Here is a 14,612-nt window from a genome sequence, read left to right on the forward strand (position 1 = left end):
TAACGCTCGGACGAACGCGTCTCAGGAAATGAAATGGTCGTAACCAGAAAAATCCTTTTGAAAGTCGATAAAAGGAGACCTCGAAATTATGGGATTATTCCAAAATTAATGTGCATTTGAATATTACGTATATGTATGAGAACAGAATTCACATATTTCAGTTTAGTTCTGTGTTCTTTTTAAAATCTCGATAAAAATGAAATTATGGAATTATTTCCAAATTAATGTACATTCGAATATTGTATGAAAAAATGTTTTTTTCTTTAGCCAAATAGTGTTTACACATTTCAATTCATTATGGAATTATCTCAAAATCAATGTGCATTTGAATATTGTATGAAAGATTTTTCTTTTTTTTTTTTTTTTTTAACAAACTAGAATTTATCCGTTTTAATTCAGTTCTCTGTTCGATCACCGTACCGATTATTTTCTTACAGTGTTTCTTGAAATATTATTATATACAATTTAAACATAGGTTTAATTTACACGTTATATTCATTTAAACGTATGTTAATTACGAACGTTTTCATATTTCTTTTTATTTTGTCTCTTTGTCAGAGGTCGTCCGGTTTTTTGAAAATATTTGACGGAATTTTTTTATATTGTTATGTTACGAACATAACAATATATATATATATATATATATATATATATATATATATATATATATATAATGCCAAGTGACATATAGTATATTAAATTGATACCTGTGTATATAAATGCTTGTGGCTGAAATGACCGAACGGAGATCGAACTGAAATGTGCGAATCGATCGACTATTCTCGAAGAGAAAAATAGACAAAATAATTATGCGTAACTTTTAATATTTCAAAGAATTATTTCAGATAATAAAGAATTGCAAAAAATGAAACAAATATCATAAAGAAAAATTACAAGATAAAATATGAGAGAACTGATCACTTCTTTTCCTCATAAAAACATTATATATATTCCAGGTAAAATAAAAATACAAGTAAAATCCAAATTACAAAAAATAAAACAAACATCAAGGAGATAAATTACACGATAGAAGATGAGAAAACAGGTCGCTTATTTACCCCATCGAAAAAATTGTATTTATCCAAGATAGAAGTAAAGTCCAAATTACAAAAAATAAAAATAGAACGTTAAAGAGAAAAATTACAAGATGAAATATGAAAAAGATACAGTCATTTCTTATCTGCATAAAAAAGAAATCGTATTTATCCTATGTACAAGTAATGTACGAGTTACAAAAAAATAATACAAGTATTAAAGAGAAAAATTGTAAGATAGATGATGGATAAAACACGTCATTTTCTTCTCTATGGGAAAAAATGATACAATTCGTTTTTGAAGAATAGAGATAGAAAGAAAGATATATAGATAGAAAGAGAAAAAGAGAAAGATAAAGAAAGAGAGAGAAAACATTAGGTAAGAATTAAGACGAGCAGGCTAACTTCTACGTCGGCGGTCTCAATCTTCGTCCGAAATTTCTCAAAAGAAGAAGAAGAAGAAGAAGAAGAACAAGAAGAAGAAGAACAAGAAGAAGAAGAAGAAGAAGAAGAAGAGAAGAACAAGAAAAAGACGAAGACGAAGAAGAAAATAGAGAAAATAGAGAAAAGAGATAGTATACGTTCTGCATGTGTATATATGAGAGATAGAAAGAGATGGAGGATCTTCCAGCGTCTGCGAGCGTCCTTACGATCTTTGCTTTACCCAATATCTTCTTGGCTTCACGCTCAACGGGTCCTTCCACTGCGACGTTTAGCCTTCCTGGTGGGGGTACTTTTATTAAAACTCCCGTCAATAGTGCGGCGAGGAGGTGGAGGAAGAGGAGGAGAACGAGGAGGAGGAGGAGGAGGAGGAGGAGGAGGATGGCGTGGGTGGATAGGAGGAAAAGAGAGAGAGAGAGAGAGACAGAGAGAGAGAAAGAGAGAAAGAGAGAGAGCTCCTACTACAGGCCGAAGCTTGCGCTTTATACAATGCTACAGCACGCTGCTAGAGTCCTCGCATTGGTAGAAGCTCGTGAAAAATCCAAATCACGATGGTGACGGTTTGTCGAGGCCTGAGGTCTTCTCAAACGGATTAAAAATTCTTTTAACGATTGAACATGAAACTGGTAGCAGGATGGTGGTCATGGCGGTGGTTGCCGATGCTACTGGAGGAAAGGTTTGATAACAATTGAAACATCTTGTTGTTATCGTCGTTCGTTGTTGTTATTATTGTTGTTGTTGTTGTTGTCGTGATTCTCAGTGTCAACATGTAAAATTATCTACAACACGGAAATATTATCTATAAGAATAATTTCGAATTTGGAATTTACTTGAAACGCGAACGTTTTCTTTTCAAACGAAAACAAACAAAAACCAAATTTCCGACGAGATATGCTTCTTTTTCGTTCCTTCTTTTTTACGATTTCTTTCTTCGGACAACGTTTCATTCACTTTTTCTTTCTTTTTTCTTTCTTCCTCTCTCCTTTTTTTTTTTTTTTTTTTTTTTTTTTTTTTAACATATACTGACACTGTTCATACTTTCTTAGATTAGTTTTACAGAGTTTTAGAGAGAGTTTTAGAAAAATGGTTCTACTATATATTTCGTACGTATCGGAGGGATTATTTCTCGTTGAATTCTATAAAATGTTCTGGATATCGGAGGAGGAACGAGTGACTGACGTGAAAACGTCTTTTGTATCTTATTCCCTTTCGCTTTTTAATTAAACTTTCGTACGATACTCGAAGGGATAAAAAGTCGGATCTCGGCTTTAGCCTCCCGTTCCTCCCTTCCTCTCCCTCCTTTACGTTCCTCCCTCTCTCTCCCTATTGTATATCCATCGACGACAGTAGCTTGTGCCTTTGTAAAGCCTCCGATTACTCCTTCTTGTTTATTCCCAAAGATATTCTCTCCTTCTTGCGAATATTATATAAGATAAAAATATTTTTCATATACCGATAAATATGGGAATGTATGAGGCGACTATAATATCCTAATTTAATAATACACTCAACGTAACAAATTTTTCATAAAGAATTCATAAAGAATTTTATGATTTTATTTCGGCGTATCCTTTATCAATAAGTTATTTCAATCAATGAAAATAATTGATAATATACATATATATATATATATATATATATATATATATTAGATATATAAAATTCAAATAAAAAGATGTTTATATTTTCTATCGTATGTATATTAATTTCTTCAATTTCATAACTATCTATTCGCGCAGATATACATACATATATACACATGTATACACGTATATTCGTATATGGCGTGAAACACACGTGTAGAGAAACAGAGAGATAGAAAGAGAGAGAGAGAGAGAGAAAGAGGGGTAGAGGGAGGGAGAGAGATAGAGAGAGAACATACGCACACAGTCTCAAGGAGAGAATCCAAAAGCATACACGTGACCAACCACCGTGGACCTCACGCATGCCCCGTTTAATACCACAGCTTGACGGCCTGGTCGGTATGTGCAGGGTTGGTAGGTATATTGGCGCCTGCCGTTAAGCTCATGTTGATCCCTTGTACCACCCTAGAGCCTCTTTATTCGCAGAGACTCCTCTCCGAGCCCTTGTCCCTCAGACACCAAGCATCAGCTAGATAACCTTCGAGAATCGTTATATGAGAACGTAAAAGTAAAGAATCGATTTTCTTTACTTTTCTTTATTTTTCTTTTCCGATCTTCCTTTTTAACAGCAAAATCCTTTTGTTGAATCCTTTTAGATCCTTTAGATCGGGCGCGGTCGAGGTATATAAAATACTATCATCGAGCCATTTTCCTTTCTTTCTTCCTTTTTTCTGTTTCTTTCTTTCTTTCTTTCTTTCTTTTTTCAATTTCATCTACGTACGTGCACGTAGATATCGTTCCTCTTTTTTTGTAACCTCCCAATCATCCCTCTTCCTCACTTCTTCCTCCTTTCTTTCCTCGTTTCATTAAATACTTTATTAATCTCGATTATTGTACCAACATATGTCGGCTTTCTGACAGAGATAACGCACAATCGATCGCAACCTTTATTCATCTCATGAGAACCCGAACCTGTCCATACATCGTTATCGTACTCGATTGTCGCACACCGTTTGTTGTAACGCACCAGATATCGGGATGTACTGTTCTTAATGAAATCGAACACGAGAAACGGCTCGATCGTAAGCGTATTACATGTGATAAACAGGTTTATTCTGAAGTGCGACGAAGAGGAGAAGGAGGAAGAGACGAAAGAGAAAGAGGAGTAGGTGGAGGTGGAGGTGGAGGAGGAGGAAGTAAAGGAAGAGGGGTGAAGAGATGGAGAAGGATAGGGAGGAGGAGATGTGTCAGGAAAATCGATAAGATTCAACCTTTTAGCTTATTTTTCCTTTTTCTTTTTTCCTTGCTTTTTATTTTTTATTTTCCTTTTACTTTTTTATTTCTTCTTCATTTCAACGCGAAAATCGTCTTCTCGATTTTCTCTGATCTTTTCTTTTAGTATTTAACTTTTTCTCTCGTTTTTCATTATTTCTTTTTCTCTTCAAAATTCGTCTCTTTTACTATCCATCGTTATCATTTGCAACAGTTTAGATTCTGTTGCGAATCGTTGATGACTCGTTCATATATATTTACAAAAATGAAGAAAAATATTTTTCCAAGTTTTGTTAACGTTTAATAGAGATAATGAAAATTCTTCGTTAATAAAAGGGTAGTATCGTAACGATACTTCCCTTATGTTTTTATTTATTATTATCGAATATAATATGCGTATACATATGTATATGTATGTGTAATATAGCGGTCGTTAATAAAGTTGTCCGAGGTATTTCAAAGTCAAAGGTGTTAGAACTCCGCCCAAAGGGAGACCGTCGGTTTAATGTCAGCCACGTTAAAGACTTAGACACGCGTCTGCATCGTAACGCGTCACCGCACATAAATAATTAATGGTCATTTATCAGTAGTGGTTATAAACCATCCAAACGTGCCCCTCACCACTGTCATGGTGAAACCAACCGCTGGGAATATTTCCTCGTTTGAATACGTTTCTCTCTTTCTCTCTCTCTCTTCTTTCTATTATATCTCTCATCTCTTTAACTTTCGATAAAAATTATATCCTACGTTTCTACCTTCGTTATGATATTTTCTTATGAAATAAACATTAAAAAATTTTTTTTGATTAGGATAGTGCATAAATTAAGAAGAAAAAAAAAAAAAAAGAAAAGACGAAAGTATTTACTCTTTACCACGTTGAAAATAATTTCCGAAAGTTGAATACGTTTCTCTCTTCTTTTTTTCTCTCTTTCGTCATACTATTGTTTAAATAGGTCGTTTAGATATTTCGATATTTTTTCTACGGAATCAATATTTCGAAGAATTTTTTTGAATAAAGATCACGTGTGAGTTTTCAAAAGAGTTGAATCTTTCTCCTCCGGTGCCTGTTGATTCTTCTTCGATTCTAGTAAAACTTGGGATGACGCCAATTTATGGAGAATATTTCAAACACTCCGTTGTCGTTCGGCTAAAGAATATCGTTCTTTTTTTTTTCCTTCTATTTTTTATTTCTTTTATTTCATTTTATTTTATTTCTTTCCTTTTCTTCTCATAGATATCCAACCAACCGGAAATTTGTGCCGGTTCGATTGTAAACGATTTCTTTGTAAAAACGAGATACGTTATAAATATATCAAAGGATTTTATTATTACTTTATTAATAATACGACGAGTCGATGAAAAAGAAAAGAAAAAAAGAAAAAGAAGAGAGAAAAAAACGGACGAAAATAATATTCATTTTGATTGACGAAGAGAAAGAGACAAAGAGAGAGAGAGAGAGAGAGAGAGAACATAGTACGAGATCAAATTCTGAATCGTTTTCTACGCGTTTATAGGAAAACTAGGTCCCCGTTGGACGGCAACAGATTTTCGTGGAAAATTTTTCAACCAATTACGTTTAACACGGTGCGCGCGTTTCCATCGCGATATACGACTCAGCGAGCAGACATTATCAATTTGTGAATTTGCCAGGGCGCGAACTGATTTCGTGCAAGCAGATACGAAATACGGTGGAATGCATAATTAAATAAAGCTGGTGATATTTATGAAGTAGGCTCTTCAAATATTATATGCATATATAATATATGTATATATATATATATGTACATACATACATATATGTACATACATATATATATATCTTGATCTATCCCTTCTTTGCAATATGGATCCCGCTGCTAGGCAAAAGGTGTATATACGTCCCACGAGGCGATTCGTGGTCGCGTGTCTGGCACGTGTCAGGGATTACTAATTATACCCCAAGAACGATCATAATATCCAGCAAAACCCGCTTTGAACAGTGCATAGATACAGTTAATATCCTTCCATGGCAAACACATCGGACTATTCGGAACCAAGTCTTCTATGAATAAAGTTTCTTACCTAAGGGATCCATGGATATTTGATTTTCACACATAAGAAGCAATGTTTTCTTCTCTCTTTCTCTCTCTCTCTCTCTTTCTATTTTTCACTCTCTCTATCTCTATCTCTCTTTCCCTCTCTTTCTCTCTCTCTCCCTCTCTCTCTCTCTCTCTCTCTTCAAGAACTCTGATCTTCGCCATCGCTTCGTTTTTAATCTCGCTGCATCTTCTTTGACCGACTTTTCAATCCTTCTTCCTATATTCGCACGCGATTATTTTTTTCTTTACAAACAGAAGAAGGCTTGGAGATAGAATAAAGAGTCATATTTTTCATATAGAGCTTTGAGATTGATACTTGTCGTGTCCGGAGTGGTATAAGGTGTGGAAGGGATGGATATGGCAAGAAAAAAAAAAAAAAAAAGAAATAGAGAAATATAAAATATGAATTCGTTGAAAAAAGAAAAGAAAAAGAATGAAAGTGTTTAATCGAAACGATCGATTTGTTTGTCAAACAACAATCGAAGTTGACCGGATGGAAGCGCCGATTGTGTTTGGCCTTGGTTAGGAATAATATTTGACATGGAACGAACGATTCAGATTTTTCTACGGTTGTTCGAATATCTTACGATGACAACGGGATCAAAAATATCAATCTAAGAGCTAAGACATTCGTTCGTAGTCGAGTAAAAATTTAAAGGAATGATTAAAGGAGAAAAAGAGGAAAAAAAAGAAGAAATTCTCTCGATCGTCGATTAAAAAAAAAAAAGAAAAAAGAAAGAAAAGAAAGGAAAAAAGGCAAAAAGAAAAAGTAAATACATAAATAAAAGGATAGAATATTGTCACAAAAAGACCAGTTAGAACATTGGCAAACGAAAGGAATGGATGACTTATACGAGATGAACAGTAGACTGGTGTCAATATCTCGATCGAGTTTCCCATGAACTTATGGACCACGCTCGTGACATCCGTCGCCACGTGACCTGTGTCAATACGATATATACTGAGGTCCCTCATTGAATTCGTACGAGCAACTCGGTATGAAATCGTTTCTCCGGTAACTATTCTTTTTCTTTCTTGCAAAGCAAACGCACCGAAAGTATTTGCAAACTGTCGGACTTTTCGAAATTGCTCGGTGACCAACCCAGAAAAACAAGGGTTGCTTATAGCTCGATTCCTGGGAAATTATTTTTTTTTTTTCACAAATAGAACGAATCGTTCGCGTGGATCACGTCATTTTTCTCTACGTCATATCGATATTGCAACGTTAATTTCATTTTTTTATTACCTTCTAATATATCATTTAATATACGATCTACGGTTTAACGTTACAATATTTTATGGTTGTAAAAGAACATGTTTGTAAGCATATAGATTGTTAATTAATTGTTTGATTATTAATTAGATCGGTCACAGATCGAAATCAATGTATTAATCGTATAAAATTACACATAGATATATACGTAAGTAAAGATGTATATTATGTAGTTAGATTTTAATATGTTTTTGAAGTGTGTATTTCTAGTATGGTAGGCGTATGTTTTTACGACTTGACCTTTAAGTACGTATTCTTGATGTCCAATCTTTGCCACTGTTTTATGTTTATCTGTATAATATATACGTGTGTTATAAAAAGAAAGAACGTACGTAATCCAACACACGCGTTTGTTATAAATAAAATATTTAATAGCTACAATGAAATATTATAATACGTGTAATCGACGTATGTTCGTCATAAATAATAATATTAAAATATCATGATATAAATAACATGTATTTTATATTATTTATTTATACAAAATTAACTTAAACAATATTGATAAAATTATCGTCATTATTAACGAGATATTTTATATAGAAATAAATATTTTAGAAAAAATATTTTATATATAAAAAAAAAATTCTTTAACAACGAAATTTTGTTTTACAACAGAAAATATGCAACGATTTGTTGCAAAATTTTGTTGCGAAATTGTTAAGAGAATTTTGTATGTAATATAAAAAAAAAAGAAAGAAGTTAAACATAATCATTGAGATCGATATAGCATGAGGGAATTATTAAAGCGACGAACGATTTCATAGCGGTCCGTCGCGGATATTTTCTCGACAAGTTAAGTTTTATCGTTTGTACGAGAAGATCGAGGGTGATCGAGCCCTCGATGACCGGTGGACCGGTTAAGGATGATCGTGTATCGTCGCACAGTAAGTCACGTGACGGCACGTGTCCGATGAGATGTATTCAAGCGAGTGGAAAATCGTTCTTTGAAGTTTCAAATTTTAACTTTAATCGCGATCTAACTAACGCGATCTCACCTTCGCCATCGAGATCGTTCAAGCGAGTTATGCGTATCTAGTTTTTTTGTTCGAGTCCTAGCAAATCGATAGCGTTAGAGACAGATAAATATAGATAGATAGATAGATAGATAGATAGATAGATGGTTAAGTTTTAAATAGGAAAAATAAAAAATATATGTGCATGTGTGTGTGTATGTGTGCACATATATATATATATATTTTTTAATAGATAGATAGATAGTTAGATAGATGGTTAAGTTTTAAATAGGAAAAATAAAAAATATATGTGTGTGTGTGTGTGCATATATATATATATATAGTGAGTCGTATACGTTATCGTACTTTTCTTTTATGAAAGTTCTTTGTAAGAGATGTTTTATACACCCCATCATTGTGCGAATATACCATGCAACGAGAAAGGAGAGTAAAAGAGAGAGAGAGAGAGAGAGAGAGAGAGAGAGAGAAAGAGAGAGAGAGAGAGAACGAAAGGTGAGAGAAGTTTTGTTGAAGCGTGATTTGAATTCAAGATTAGACGAGAGAGCGACCCGGCTAACAGGCCAAGGAAAAGAAACATTCGCTGACACCATGAATATAAAAAAATTCTACCGAATAAATATTCAACAGAAGCGACGAAAATCTTCTTGCTTACTTATTCGAAAAATTCTTTCTTTCTCGGTTACTTAGAGCCTTTATCGTCTAGCTTTGATATTTGCAAGAGAATCATTATAATAAACTTATTCATTAAATTATTTTCGAGATTCTCTCTTTCACTCTTTCTCTCTCTCTCTCTCTCTCTCTCTCTCTCTCTCTCTCTCTCTCCGTCTGTCTATCTGTCTCTTTCGAACGGAAAAAAAGCATCTATATATCACTTTAAAGAATTTTGAAATACAAAAGTTCACTTTTCTGTCTTACAAGATAAATTGTTCATTAAGAAACGAAAAAAAAAATATATATATATATCCATATTTAACGTATAATAAATCAAATCGATCCGACGCATTATCAGCCTTCAAGAAAATTATTTGTTATTCTCGCCACGAGAAATTTCTTACAACGATGACGTCATTCAAATCATACAATCGAATCCAACGTTCTCTCTCCAACATTGATTATAAAATTCCATTCTCTTTCTTATCTATATCTTTTCCTTCATTATAAAGTGTACTTAATTAAAGATTACGTATGTTACAAAACAAAATTTTTCTTGCTTAACTTCGTACTATGGTAAAAGAATTAAAGTTGACGTCAAAAAAGTTTTTTTTACAAGGTCGTACACATTTAATAATATTTCTCCGATTGATATTAGTCGAATGAATCGATTAAAAACATGACTGGGTAAATACGATCAAAACATTTGTACTTCCTTATCGAAAGAGTTACGAAGTAAAACAAGGAATAGAAATATTGATTAGATATAAGGATAACTGTCATAGATAACTCAGATTCTATCAGGACTTTTTTTATAAATCGTAGGACCATCTTAGATACCGCGTGTATAACTTACCTCTACGTATCAATAATCAACATCACGCTAAAAAAAAAAAAGTCCAATATAAATAAAGTGCTCCCGGGATCGTCGGTACTTTGTTCGATATCCGACACCGATCATCCTTTATTGAATCGAGCGATGCGCTCGTGCCAAAGAGTAGCAAGGATCAGAAGGAACGTAGAACCCTTCTCTCTTTCTCTCTCTCTCTCTCTCTCTCTCTCTCTCTGTCCCCTCTCTTTCTCTCTCTCTCTCTCTCTCTCTCTCTCTTTAGTATTTCACCGCTGGATACCCCAAGCTTGGCATTTCGGAGAGGAGGTGCTGAAGGTGGAGGTTATGGAGGTGGTGGAGGTGGTGGAGATGGTGGAGGAGGAGGCAACAGCAGCACAGCTGCTTTTCTCTGCTCAGCTCCGTTAGGCTTCTACGCTCGTAGCTACGCTTCTCGTCTAACGCTCTCGTTTCGCATACAGGGCGCCGCTCCGCATTCCTAACAAAGTAGTCATCACGCATTCCTGAAACGCAATCGCGAACCTCCACCCTCGTTAGCGAAAGATGGATTCGTGCGCGCTAGACTTCAAGAGAAATGCTTTATTACGTTTTATATTATATATCGTTGTCGTTCTCGTCTCTCGTCTCTCGTTGATCTATGGATATTTCTATGTACTATAGTACGAAATTCCTGGTACGTAAGGCTATTTTCCTAGGTCTTTTATTGGTCAATACTAATATAAATATACTGATGTATACATATGTCTATGGATATATATATATATATGTGTGTGTGCGCGTGTGTATTTTAAATAGGTCAGTCGAATATCTTCTTTATAAATTTCAAGATTATTATGTAATGCTTCCAAATGTTCATATTTTCTTTTCGTTTCTTTTCTTTTTTTTTTTCTATCTATATTATGACGTACTTATTTTTGTATTTTTCTTTTTTTTTTTTTCATCTCCTCGACATTGTCAAAGATATCTTTTATTTATACGATTGTACGATAAATTATCGTAGGTATACGTTTAAAGGAGATTATCCTTTTATTATTTTTTTTGTAGAACGGTTTTTTCAAGAGATATATTCCTTTAAGGACACTCCAATGTAACCAGACCTAGTATTTAAAAATGTTACTTCTTGCTTTTTTCTTTCCCTTTTTTTTTCTTTTCTTTTATTTCTTCTTCTTCTTCTTCTTATTATTATTATTATCGTCATTATTTCGGCGTATTTATCCATCAACTTGAAAAATTTGAATGATTTCTATAAAAAATAAAAAAATAAAAAAAAAATATAACCAGCAACTTGTTGCGCTATAAAATGTGCCTCTCGTTGGTTTTCACACATCTCGCTTCGTAACATTTATTCCGACCGCGTTAGACGAATGTCCTGGAATATTATCGAGGCACTCTCGATACGTATACAACACTCCTGAGTTCTCGAGGAAGATAAATTCATTCTGATCGACGTGATATAGAACGAAGACAGGTATAAGCATTTAGAGTTATCATCACCATTTTGTTTCTTCATAAATAAAAATATATCTTGGATTCATTTGTAAAACATCTAATTATTTAACAATAAATTATTTTACAAGTTTATTAGTATTTATATATATTTTTTATAAAAAGAAAATGATGGTAAATGTATAATAAATAATATATATCGATCGAACAAAATTCGACATTCATAGTCCAAAGAAACTGTCGATCCTGCGATATCGATTAAAATATAATATATCAATCAACAAATATATGTAACAAAATTAATTCAAATATTTTATAATAAATTATGAAGAATGATAATAGCAGTGAAATGTTAATAAAACTATCTCTTAATCAGACAATAATTAAACGATTCTGCACATAGGTATTAATAGTTCTATTGGTCCTTTTAATAGGAACTTCCGCGTTTAAATGGTTAGATGTGTTCCAGCACATATTAGGATATATGGTGATAAAGAGAGAGAGAGAGAGAGTGAGGTCCCTCGATGCGTGACCAAAGGGTGTTTAGAAGGCCACATGCGGCTTCTCCCCCGCGGTATAATGCACGAACCGTATCAGCATAATTACACGGATAGCGTTAGTGTCACATCTCGAACAATGCTCTAAAAGAGGGAAGCAACCCACGTGGGGTACGTGCACCTGCAAGAAATGATATTTCATTCGGCATGTACCACCGATTTTCACTGCCTTTCATGCTACCGTCAAAATCCTAAGGGTTCAATGTGCCTACTCCCTAATTTCTATTATAACCGAGATAAGACTAGGTTAGCTAATACTATTCCTGCATCGTGACCAACATTCTCTTTCAGTTACTCTCTCTCTCTCTCTCTCTCTCTCTCTCCCTATCCCTTTCTTTCTATCTCTCCCTCATTTTCTCTCACTCTTTAATTCTAATCCATTTCTGAAGAGATATCATTTGTTATTTCACAAATAATTTCGTTTGTTTTCAATGCAAATCCATGTAGATTTTCTGATAACAATCGATAGTGAATAGTTATAGTAATTCTTAATAATATCGAGTGAACGTGTGTTTCGTTCGTTTTTGAAGTAAGATAAAGAAAAAGAGAGAAAGGGAAAAACGAATGACAGTATCCTTTTTTTTTTCTCTTTTTTTTTTTTTTTCAAGCAAAATCGAATAAACTTAGAAATTCATCGATTGTTGACAATAAACTCAAATCCCCGTTATTGGAAAGATATAATTGGAAATTTCGAAAAGGATGTCATCTTTCGGATCTATTTCGAAAAGATTAATGTAAATTTAGTGGTAATAATCGATAGTAATTAGACACCGAAACGAATTCAGTTCTATTTATTCGTTCAATATTTTTGTTAATTAAATATTTATTGATTAAATAAATAAATCGTATGTAGTATACGAATGAGATATAAATAATTGTCATCGTTGAGTCACTTATATTACGTATTGATACTTTATCAAGAATAATGATCGATTTATTTTGAATAGCGATCGAACATTTAAATATATCGACCGAATGAGTAGAAGCCGAAATAATTTTTAATAATATTAATTGATGAACGTAAGATAAGAGAACGAAGAAGGACAGAGAGAGAGAGAGAGAGAGAGAGAGAGAGAAATAAGGACGATAGTGCCAGCTATCATTCTTTTCTCTCTCTCTCCTTTTTTTCTTATTTTTTCTTTTTTTATCGTTTTTTTTTTTTTTTTTTTTAGAAAAATCGAGGGTGCTTAGAAATCCATCGATTGTCCGCAACGTATGCTCGGTGTCGCGTCCGATTTAACGATTCTGAATAACCAGGGCGGTGATCGGGGACCCCCCTGGTCTGCACGTGTTTCTCTCGAAAAATACTTTGCATCACCATCACCGTCAACTTGATGCCCCTTTGTACGAGCAGCACGAAGGGGCATACCAGATTGACGAAAAGAGAGAAAGAGAGAAGGGGAGAGAGAGAGAGAGAGAGAGAGAGAGAGAGAGAGAGAGAGAGAGAGAGAGGGAGCTTCATACTCAACTAGGCGTATCATTGGGGGGATTCGTCCATGCAGCATGAAGAACAGAGACAAAGAGGCTATATAGGCTTTTATTTGGCAAACATTGCTGATAGACGACGCCGGACAAAGGACCGGCATTGTCGCGTATTTACGCGGACTGACAAACGACCAAATACTCTCCGTACACGTAGACTTTCATGAAATTCGCATGGGTCACTTCGATCGACGAATTCGTACAGATTTCAGTAGCTTACAATTTTTCAAACAGTCGGATCGTTCGATACTATTCTATCCGAGAGATATTCGATACGATAGGACACGATACGATACGACTCGAATCGATGATTAATTTTTATTCCAAAAAAAAAAAAAAGAAAAAAAAAGAAAATAACAATATCCTTCTAATCGTAAGATATTATACGGTGATATAATATACGGCAATTGTATTCCGTTTAAGAATACTATAGTAATAAACTGATGAAAAATGTCGTCAAAAATGTTGATCAAATTTTCAAGGATATTCGTGGATACGTTTTTAGATAGGACAATTCGGAGGTTTCAAAGGAAAATGAAAGAGAGAGAGAGAGAGAGAGAGAGAGAGAGAGAAACAGGGTGAAAAAAATAGGATAAAAAGAAGGATAAAAAGAAGGATAAAAAGAAGGATAAAAAGAAGGATAAAAAGAAGGATAAAAAGAAGGAAGGAAAAGGAGAAAACAGTGGTCCATTCGTTTAGGTTCGCGGGCAGAGCCCCGGCGTATGTACGTCGGTGTTGGTCCGGTGCGTTGGTCGCTAGAGATATTGATCTCCGTCTCGTCGAGAACGAAGGAGAGGAAGGAAGGAAGGAAGGAAGGAAGGTAGTAGAGGTGTCGTTGGGGTTGAGCACCGCATCCTCCGGTACGTCCCCAATAGAGCAACGACAACAAGGGCGTATCCATGGGGAGCCAATCGCGTAGCTGCTAGTAGAACGACTAGGGGGTAGTGAATAGATACGCCCTCTCTATCTAT

This window comes from Vespula pensylvanica, chromosome 1 (assembly GCF_014466175.1).
Source record: "Vespula pensylvanica isolate Volc-1 chromosome 1, ASM1446617v1, whole genome shotgun sequence".
NCBI lineage: Eukaryota > Metazoa > Arthropoda > Insecta > Hymenoptera > Vespidae > Vespula > Vespula pensylvanica.